Raw genomic sequence first — 11,864 nt, forward strand, 5'->3', positions numbered from 1 at the left:
CAACCAGTCCATTCTGAAGGAGATCAGCCCTGGGATTTCTTTGGAAGGAATGATGCTAAAGCTGAAACTCCAGTACTTTGGCCACCTCATGCGAAGAGCTGACTCATTGGAAAAGACTCTGATGCTGGGAGGGACTGAGGGCAGGAGGAGAAGGGGACGACAGACGATGAGATGGCTGGATGGCATCACTGACTCGATGGACGTGAGTCTGAGTGAACTCCGGGAGTTGGTGATGGACAGGGAGGCCTGGCGTGCTGCGATTCATGGGGTTGCAAAGAGTCGGACATGACTGAGCAACTGAACTGAACTGAACTGATATTGAATATACATTACATATAATTTTCAATATATATGAATTTAATCAAAAATGAAATGGAAATACAAACTAAACCCTGTAACTCTTGACAAGATTTTGCTCTAGGCTCTAAATGGATGAGGTCACAAGAAAAAAGCAGTGCACCATGCCATGCTATTTACAAAGGCCAGTGGCTAACTCCAAACTTTGAATGCTGGAGTATAAAAGGCTTAAATACAGATTTCACCTGTGAAAGTTATGAAAATGGCCTGAAATTGTATGCATCATTGATTATTTAAAAATCCAACACAAAACTTATGCACAGTTAATATATTGATAAATTTAATTTAAAAAAAACACAAAAATTAACATGATATAGGAAATATGCTAACTTTCAGAATCACCTAATTCATCCCTTTGTTTTAAAAAATAAAATCCTAAGGTCCCACAGCTCACTTGCAACAGAATTCAAAATAAAATTGTGAACTAAGCAGGCAGATGTGAAAGGGAGAACGGAAGAGCATGAAACAACAGGCTTTGACCTAAAGGACAGGTCAAATTAGGACCTGCCAGGAATCCTCCTTAAACAACATTAGAACAAGTTCTCTGGAAAAATTCCTGCTCTTAGATCAATGGTCACTTATACAAGTATGACTGAACACAATCAACAAGATTGCAGGGAAAATCTAAGAGAAACTAAAGCATAAGGAAAACTTCCTAAATGTCTATTTAGATTCATTTCAATATTATTCATGAAAAAAGTCAGTCACTCTGAATGTTTCAATAAATAATTTATGTGTAGCCATATTCTTTTGTCAATGTGCTATTCATTCTTTTGATACCTGTCAGGTAAGTATATAACAAATGCTATTACCCTCGTTTGAGCTCCAGTGAAATTAACTGAATGAGTCTCTCATTATACTGTTAATTCAGAAATTTTGAAGCTGTAATTCATTAGTCCACAATCCTTAATCCATAAACTCAATAAAATTTTGCCTACAGACCACTCAATCAACATTTATAAGAAACTTGATCCTAAAATAGCAAGGAAATACTTTCTAAAATAAACCCATCATTGGAAAAAAAAGAAACTGCAAATACTTTCTCCTCCTTTCTCAAGCATCTACTTTGAAACACTAGATGGACCCTGTAGCGATGTCAAGAAAGGTCATTCTTGGCCCCATTTTACAGATGAAGAAACTGAAGGCGACAAATGGTAAATAACTTAAACAACTTGCCCAAGTTAAAACAGCTTGAAAATCCAGAAAATCTGTCTCTAAGACCTATAACCTTGACTGCTATGCTATGATGCAAGGTGTTCAATAATTAAATACTAAACTAGTAGTGTGTAACTGATAGTGTGACTTTGAAGTAAGTTAAAGTAGTTCAGACGGCTACAAAATAAATAGAGTCTTGAAGGATAAAAAAGCTTGATAAAGGTAGGTTTTGTCAGAATCAGAAAATAAACAAAACTACTGGACAACAAGAAAGGGAAACTCCAAAGGGAATAGTTGGAATCTTGTAGAAGGCCTGCAGGGGAAGAAATTGAAACTGGAATTACACGTTGGCCAAGGCAGTACAAATCAATTTGTAAACGATGGATGTCCCTTTGGAAGGCTTCCAGGGAGACACAGCAGTACGGACAGGAAGTAGCCCCCTCTTGATGAGTAAGTCAGTGCCTTCCTGAGAAGGGTAATAGCCTCACCTTTCAGAGGGGCCCAGATGACAGAATGTAAGAAGACGACAGAGCTAATATGATCATTGCATTATAAATTAAAGCATTTAACCACATGGGTATTTTTCACCCCAGAAGACAGGATCTTGTCACTTAACAGGATCAATGAAGAAAGAAGCATATTCCTGGCCACAGAGACGCACCCACAGCTGCTGTATCTCTGCCTTGTTGAGAGTAAGATGGTTTGGCACAGCTACAAGCTCATCTTCTGACCTACCAGAAGATCTTTGTTAACAAGAAAATTTCTTCTAGAAATAGAATGAAATGTAATCATTAAGTAAACCAACCTCTGAAAATGCAACAATAGGGGTATGTAAGTTAAAGCTCAGGGTTTGAAGAGCACAAATTTGTGATATCCAGGGTAGAAAAATCTTGTAACACCAACATTAGCAAAAGGGGCACACAGAGTTTTAAAAACTAAATAAAGTATCCTGTCACAAACAGAAAGCAAAAAATAAAACTCTCTAACATTGCACACTTAGCAATATTAGACAAAACAAAGCCAGGCACGGGGTGAGGGATGAGGTAAGTGTTAGGAGGAGAGGTGGAAGTTCTTTCCACAAGTGGGCATAGGTGTAATTCTAAAACCTACAGAATCTGTTTAAATATGGAAGGCAATTTATTCTGACCTCTAAATGGACCACTTGGAACAATGTCAAGTACTTCAGGTTCTCAGAGTGGGAGCCTGAACTTTGGGGAAGTGAATGCCAAGAACTCAGAACTATTGGACCTGACAATGAACTCCTTAAAGAAGGGGATATTATTTTATTTACATCAGAATTTCCAGTACAAAGCACAATGCCTAGAAAATACTAAGAGTCTAACAAACATTTGATGGCTAAACAGAGGTATGATGTCCCTTCTAAGAGTCTGTGAATAGTAGATGATACAGAATAAGCCTCACCCTGGGATAAAATGGACATCACTTAGATGATGTTATCTGAGAAGAGCAGAGGGCCCCTTCTTTCACTGCACATCTCCAACAGCCTTCATGGCAGGCTCAAATGTGACCATTAGAGGGGCAATTCTCAGTGTTAGGCATTGATCTCTCCCCTAGAAGAATGACCCTGGGAGCAGCAAGCTCATGAAGAACAGTACTAACATCTAACTGATCTTGCTCCTGACTGGGAGATACCAAAAGCATGTCAAAAGACAGCTTTAGAATGTGCGGAAAAGAGAATTTTCCTTCACTGGGGTGACTGAAAGGGCTGAAGCTCTGCATGGTCACTTCATCACCAAGAGAAAACCAATCTGAATTAAGTCAACCCAGAGGAAATCTCGGAGAAGGCAATGGCACCCCACTCCAGTACTCTTGCCTGGAATATCCCATGGATGGAGGAGCCTGGTGGGCTGCAGTCCATGGGGTCACTAAGAGTCGGACATGACTGAACAACTTCACTTTCACTTTTCACTTTCATGCATTGGAGAAGGAAATGGCAACCCACTCCAGTATTCTTGCCTGGAGAATCCCAGGGACGGGAGAGCCTGGTGGGCTGCTGTCTATGGGGTCACACAGAGTTGGACACAACTGAAGCGACTTAGCAGCAGCAGTAGCAGCAGCAGAGGAAATCTGAGCTAAGAGATGCAGAGGTTTTGAGTCTAGATGATGCTATTAAGTCCCTGGACCGAGCTCTACCCAAAGGGAGTTCTCTGGAGCCTTCAGTGAGCCAGTACATTCCCATTTTTGCTAGGCTAATTTGAAGTGGCTTTCTGTCTCTGGATTAAAGCAGGATATCAAGTGGAAATTTTCAATTTCCCCAGTATTACACTAAGATCAAAGCTGAAAACTAAGGTATGCTAAGATCCTCATACTCTAACATAAGGGAATTTACTAACGGACTTCCTTGGTAGCTCAGATGGTAAAGAATCTGCCTGCAATTCAGGAGATGGTTCAGTTCGATCCCTGGGTCAGGAAGATCCCCTGGAGGAGGCCATGGCAACCCACTCCAGTATTCTTGCCTGGACAATTCCATGGACAGAGGAGCCTGAGGAGCTACAGTCCATGGGGTCACAAAGAGTTGGACGTGACTGAGAGAATTTCAGGCATCAGTTTAGAACAAGCCTTACAACTAATCATTACCATCTCTCCCTGGGCAATATAATAACTTAGAGGGCACTGAGGAAGGGAGCTGTTTTAAGTGACACTGTTTCATGAAGGAGAAAGAAAGGGAGGAGGGTTCAAGATGGGGAACACATGTATACCTGTGGCGGATTCATTTTGATATTTGGCAAAACTAATACAATTATGTAAAGTTTAAAAATAAAATAAAATTTAAAAAAAATTAAAGGAAAAGGGTTTAAAGGGAATTCATGTTGAGAACATGGAGTGATTACATGAAAGGAATATGGGCAGTTCATTTTCCAATTTTGGCAATCTGGCCAACACACCTCAGTTACCTAAGCCAAGGAAAAGAGAATTAAAGAACAAGGTGAGGCTGGGCAAAGAGGTAGCCAAGAAGCTATCTACCCCATTATTTGACATGTCATGGGTGGATGAATTTCCTGAGGGTTAATAAATGAGGAGACAATTTTCTGAATTCTGTCTTCCCAGACTTCACCAAGAGGACTGATCACTAGGAAAAGGGATCTCAATTTTGGGGTGGGCACCTTTTGGAGGGACTAAGGGAGTGGAAAATGTAAAGTCAGGAAATATGCATTAGGAAGGGAAGGACTTTGGGGATATTCAACAGAACTCACAGGTGAGAGGACCAGCAACTACATCCCTGACACACAGAAGATATTAATGATTACCTTGAGCCAAACCAATGGGAACAGCTAGCCAAACAGATTGGAGAAGGAAATGGCAACCCACTCCAGTGTTCTTGCCTGGAGAATCCCAGGGACGGCAAAGCCTGGTGGGCTGCCGTCTATGGGGTCGCACAGAGTCGGACATAACTGAAGCGACTTAGCAGCAGCAGCCAAACAGAGAACTCAACCTCCCCATGGGCAGTTAAATAAGGTGTTTGCTCCCTCCCTCTTCTTCTATGTTGCATGAACATGATAAAAGATAGAGGACGGAGGAGGGAGTCAGATTTTTGTAGAATGAAGAGAGGAAAAGAACTTGAGTTTAATTTAAAACTTAAAACAACAACACAAGACTATTCTAATAATTAAAAGTGACTGGAACATTCTGAAATCTAGCCAACACATTATTAAGGTACCTGTTATTAACTGACTGCCTAGAATGAGGTAGTGTGGTAATTGACTGTACCATCAGTTCAGTTCAGTTCAGTCACTCAGTCATGTCCAACTCTTTGTGACCCCATGAATCGCAGCACACCAGGCCTCCCTGTCCATCACCAACTCCTGGAGTTCACTCAGACTCATGTTCATCGAGTCGGTGATGCCATCCAGCAATCTCATCCTCTGTCGTCCCCTTCTCCTGCCCCCAATCCCTCCCAGCATCAGGGTCTTTTCCAATGAGTCAACTCTTCACATGAGGTGGCATAGTCCAAAAAAAAAAAAAAAAAAGAGCAGTAATTGGGAGCGTAAACTCAAGGGAACTGAAACTCTTCAACAAATGTATTTAGTTATATCGTCCCATGCTCTCATCCTCCTTTAGAAAGAGGACAGCAGATTGCCATTTGCTGTTCTCTCCATTTTGCTCTCTTGTCGGGATTACATTCTGGTTGGACATTTAGGATACTTATGCCTTTTGGTATCTCTTGTGTGTGTGCTCAATTGTGCCCATCTCTCTGCGACCCCATGGACTGTAGCCCACCAGGCTCCTCTGTCTATGGTTTTCCCGGGCAAGAATACCAGAGTGGGTTGCCATTTCCTTCTCCATTTGATATCTCTTACAAAGCGCAACAACAATGACTCAAAAAAAAAAATCTAAAATGAGAGTTCTCAAAGGGTCTCTATTCTACCGGTTCAATGCAAAAGTTCAAATATGCCAGTGGGCTTATTTGTGGACTATGCCGGATGATTACAGAGCCTTTGTCAATGAGAAATGACCACATGGGGTGAAGATGGTCACATAAACCTTCTCCAAAAGGGCCTTGGCATTCCATGGCTGTGTGAAATATGGAGGGAATTCATCTCAATAGGAGATTCAAGATGCCTATTTCTGTAGAAGACCAGTGGTTAGTTTTACAGGTCACCACAAGCAACATTATTTGTACTATCTCTCAACCCCATTCCCATAATAACTCACACCAAATTCCACTAGAAGAGGTGATGAAATCAAAGGGGTGGAGAGGGGAATTAGTAAAGTAAAATGAGTTATAATCAACAAGCACACAAAGGAAATTAAACTCAAAATCAGATCATTGTACAAAAATTACATAGTTGGCATCATCAGAGTAACACAGCCCAATAGGGTAACATTAATTTCAAGAGTTGTGCCACCATGACAAATCCTGTGGCCTGCATGAAAGTTCACTCACCTCACCAGGAATGCCAGCCTAAAGAAGACAGCTAGAAGGAAACAGAGCACAGATTGGCATCAAAAACATTTTTAATAAATAGTTACTAAAATGAGAATAAATGATGAAATACAAGGACTTTTAGGAAGCCTAGAGAATATGAACTACTTTGAAGATTCTGCCAATAAAAGGGATTTCGCAGATTATACTGATAAGGATTTGAAAAAAAAAAAGAGTACTTTCATAATACTTCCCTTTAATCCCTATTAATCTTAATATTTTGCTTATATTGAATCCCCAGGCTAATTGTGATCTGGAAAATTTAATAACCTAAAATGAAGATAAGTATCAATGGTTAAAAACTTAGCATTTGTATTTTAAGTGGGCTTTTCAATATCCTAGACCAAACTCATATATAATATGAAAATGTCAGGTAGCACTACAGGGAGAAGAGGAGCCTTTTGAGAACAGACTTCAAATTTATAAAATTCCTAACAATATTGGCAGCCTGTAACTATACCTTGATGTGCCATTCTACAAAGCTGATGTTTCTGACCAATGTTATCAGGGAAATGTTTTGGCATTTTTCCTGTTTTTTATAGTAACTGGTGATGAACTTGAGCTGATCTAATACATGGATCAAACTTCCTTGTGACCACTGAGTCAAGGAAACTGTATCCTCATGATGCTGATATTGTTCTGCTTGTGTGTGTGTGTGTGTATTACATGAAATTTCCTACAGTCAATGAATAAAACAAATTGGCAAGTGCTGTTTCTGACTAGAGCAGCTGAATATTTCATATCCAACTATTTGTTATGAAGCCCTGAAGTGATCATGGAAACCTAAAGTGATTACTTCTCCACGTTGAATGTTTTGCTTGGGAAAAAAATGAAAGTGAATCTGCTGCTACAGGAGTAATATGAAGTTGAAACTTCCAGCATTCAAAACTCAGCATTACTTATTAGTTGAGAATTCAAAATATCTCCGAGTCATGGTATTTTTGGAAATTGAAGAAGCAATTGGACAAGGATGCCATATCTAGCTTGACTAGAAACAGCACAACTGCAAAGCAAATAATGTGCACTTTCACCCCCAGTGACCTGGAAATAAGCACAAACAAAATATCCAAGAGCTTAAATTTTAGCTGTGGGAAATTTACTGCAGCTAAATAGAGAAGAAAATAGCTGATCCCAGGGGAAGCAAGTACATGGCAATGTAGGAGGCAATTAAGAGCAGTGGCAAAGTCATTCACCATTACTATGTGCTTAATCCAGTCACTCTGGCAAAGGTAGCTACAATGAGGAGCTGTACTCTCTACTCAGTATCTGGGGAATCTAGAGGTTTCCAGCACAAAGACCCATCAGTTGAAGGGCGATGTGACAGAGGATTCAGGGAGATTGGTTGGCTAATGGACAGGGGAATAAATTTTCCCAGAACGCTCCCTGTTCAAACCATTGGAAATGGAGTCGCCCTTCAGATCATCTGTATGCCTGTTTCTTTTTTCCATTTTCAATTTATAATAACAATAACGACCTAGACATAGGACATTTCCTGGGCTTTAATGACAGTCTGAGGTTAATGGCCCTCAACTACACCTCAGGCCATCAACCCCTCCCAGCTGGTCATTAATCTCCAGGAAATATCCTGTTCCAGGGTCATTATTGTTTCAATATCAACTATACCTTAAAAGCTTTATGGATTCTGCAAATATACATCACTTGCCAATAGAGGTTATAAAACCTGTTTAGAATTCTGAAATTATCTGGAGTTTGACCTCTCAGAGATGTTTTGTCCAAAACTAAAATTGGCTTAAGAAAACATTCAACTTCAGACTGTGTTTCTAGTCTAAGACAGAAAGAACACAAAGTTAGAAGAATTAAGAAGGGATTATAAAACTACTCTTGCCTGAAAAATTCCATGGACAAAGGAGCCTGGCGGGCTGTCCATGGGGCCTCAAAGAGTCAGACACGACTGAGCAACTGAACATATGCACACACGTAAAACTACAGCAGGGAATGCTCCAGCAGCCCAATGGTTCCCTGGACTCTGTGCTCCCACTGCAAGGAGCACGCGTTTGATCCCTGTTTGGGGAACTAAATCTGACAAGATGTGTAGCATGACCAAAACAAAACAAAACAAAAAAACTACACCAAATTTCAGTGTAAATTTTTGATGAAAGTTTGAGTGCTAGTTACCCTTTTTAGGAATCCTCCACTTAATGATCACTTTCTAATGTTAAACTTTTAATTAAAGTTAGAGAAGCAAATTTAAAATAAAATGCAGGGTGATCAGAGACCAAGCGTTGGTTACCTTAAAAGAAATGACTTCACTGAAAACAAAAATGATGCCACTAAGATGTGGGTTACACTGCATCAATACTCCATAGTACCAGTTTCATATTATAGCTGAGGAAATACTCTCTTCCTACTGTCCTTTCCCAGGCTCACTGCAGAATGAACCAGAAAATGTTGAGGGATATGGGCACAGATATAGGAGGTTTTTTTAATCTTTTAATCCCAGCAAGATGTTTAATCCCTCTTGTCCTTGTCTTTTTATCTGTAGAACATAAAGCAGTTGACTCATAGGCTAACAAATAGGAATTCAAAAATGGTGAAAAATAGAAGTATATATTTTTAATATTTTGCTTAGACCTGAAAAATATAATAACTACACAAGTGTTCTTTGAATTGCTTTTTTATTGAAGGTGAGAAACAATAAATGTTTCATAAATTTGGTCACAAGTAAACATTTATTGAGTATCTCATACAAATTGTGTTCCCCCAAAACTCACATGTGGAAACCCTAATTCCTAGTATCTGAGAATGTAGCTTTGTTTATAGATAGGACCTTTAAAGAAGTAACTCATTTAAAATGAGGTCATTAGGGTGGGCCGCAGGCCTCTATGAATTCTGTCCTTATAAGAGGCAGCTGGGGCACCAGCGCACAGAAGAATGACCATGTGAGGACACAGACAACACAGCCTTCTGTAGGCCAAGGAGCAAGGCCTCAGGAGGAATCAACTCTACCCACCCTGATCAGGACACAGCCTCCAGAATTGTGAGAAAATAAATTTGCCTTGTTTAAGCCACCCAATCTGTACTACTTTGTTATATGGAAACCCTAGAAAATACAGAAGAAATACAGGCATTCTCCTGGCCCTCCAGAGGAGACAAATAAACAAACAGTTTGGTGAAAAGGGTATGGTGAAGTAAATTTTGCATATTATCAACTCAGCAGAATTTTATGCAGTGATTAAAATGACAATTATAGAGAGTATGTAACAACCTAGGAAAACGTCTATAAAAAATATTAAATGAAAAGGCAAAACACTGCAATACAGCTACTCTGATTACTATAAGAGATTGTTTACTAATAGACCAAAAAATAGAAGAAAACTTGGAAAACCAGAGTTTTTGCTGATGTGAATCCTTGATGAACTTTTTATTTTTTATTTCTTTATTGCTGTTATAATAGCAATGATGCAATAGATTTTTAAATATTTAATTTTAATGGTACATTCTCCCTCATTTTTTTTTTTCTTTGCCTTCACATTTGAGTTCAAGTTTCCACTTTTGAGAAAGTTACTCTGAAAGAAAATTCAAAAATATTTTAGGAACCTAAAGATTATACAGAACACAGAGATGTATATATCTTTTTGAATTCGTATTTTTGTTTCCTTCAGATAAATATCCAGAAGCGGAATTACTAGATCATATGATAGTTCTCTTACGTTTCTGAGGAACCTCCCTGCCATTTTCCATAGTGGCTGCGCCAATTCACATTCTCACCAATGGTGCACTGCTGCTGCTAAGTCACTCAGTCGTGTCCGCCTCTGTGCGACCCCATAGACGGCAGCCCACCAGGCTCCCCCGTCCCTGGGATTCTCCAGGCAAGAACACTGGAGTGGGTTGCCATTTCCTTCTCCAGTACATGAAAGTGAAAAGTGAAAGTGAAGACGCTCAGTCGTGTCTGACTCCTAGCAACCTCATAGACTGTAACTCACCAGGCTCCTCCATCCATGGGATTTTCCAGGCAAGAGCACTGGAGTGGGGTGCCATTGCCTTCTCCAAACAGTACACTAGGGTTCCCTTTTCTCTACATCCTCACCGACACTTGCTACTTCTTGTCTTTTTGTTAATAGCCATCCTGACAGGTGTGAGATGGTATCTCATTATGGTTTTGATTTGCATTTCCCTGATGATTAATGATGTTGAGCATCTTTTCAGGAGACTGCTGGGCATCTGTGTGCCTCCTCCTTCTGCCTATTTTTTAATTGGATTGTTTGGGAAGGGGGTTGATACCGAGTTGTATAAGTTCTTTGTATATTTCGGATATTAGCACTGTTAGTGGAAATAGCCATTAAAAGTAAGTAAGGACTTAAGGAAAATAGCATACTTGATTCTGTATTAAAAAAATAATGAATGATCTAAAATGGGATTCTAGAGCCTTGCCTGGATTATGAGCTTCAAAATCAAGCTCATTTATAAGAAATATCCAAAGATTTTGCCATAGTAAAAGTGAGGACAAGTGAGGTGAACAGAAGGAAAAGCTCTCCATCCCTGTGAAGCAGCAGGAAGGGCCAGGGAGAGTCCGGGCAGCTCCATTCAGGACTTTCAGGCAGCTGGCCAGACTCCCTGTGGCAGAAGGGTGAGACCCAGCACACAAAGCCTGAGTGCCCAGAATGGAAAAGAGCACGTGTTTTCACAACAGACTTCCACACAAAGGCCACTGCATTTCTGACAGCAATGCAGCAAACCTCACATGTCTCTCAGCAGCTCTTCTGCATGGGGCAGGGCACAGCACAGAAACGTTAGCAAGGTGATAACTGCTGCCCTAAAGCTGCACGAGGCATTAATCAAGCCACCTCCTGAAGAGCAAGAAGGATTATACCAAGGGCCTTAATTTGCCCCCAAGGCCCTGTTTTTACCTTAATTTAGCAGTTCTCCCTATAGCAATCTGTTGTCCTCATCCCACACAGGCCCCAAGCTTGGGGTTCTGTTGCTCCTATAGGCTTGCCTTTGGTAACCCCTCAAGGAGAAAAGCTCCCCAGGAAGGAGATAGAGCTTTATTTTTATCTCAGTCAAAGTCCCTATCCAATCCATTAATAGTTACAATAACCTTGGTCCAGGGCATTTCCTGGAGAAGCCATAACTAGCTGGGGTTAATGAACTCTCTCTACCATTAATCCCTGGGAGAGGCCATTGGCCTGAATTGTTACTTAATTACTCTTCTGTGTACAGCTTCATAAAGCAACGAAATGCCTTCTTTCAGGAAGAAGGGAGATGGTAATGGGGGTCATCAGAGGCCATTAATTTTACAAATAGTTTATTAGAAACTACAGTATGTTAAGAAGTCACTCTGGCCCACAAATCAACTCAATGCTGTCCTTATTAAGTCGAGATCCAAAACTTCCTGGGTTTCCATGATTCACACACACAAAGTTACAAATGGTGCAGAATCTGGTCA

This window comes from Bubalus kerabau, chromosome 10 (assembly GCF_029407905.1).
Source record: "Bubalus kerabau isolate K-KA32 ecotype Philippines breed swamp buffalo chromosome 10, PCC_UOA_SB_1v2, whole genome shotgun sequence".
Lineage (NCBI taxonomy): Eukaryota > Metazoa > Chordata > Mammalia > Artiodactyla > Bovidae > Bubalus > Bubalus kerabau.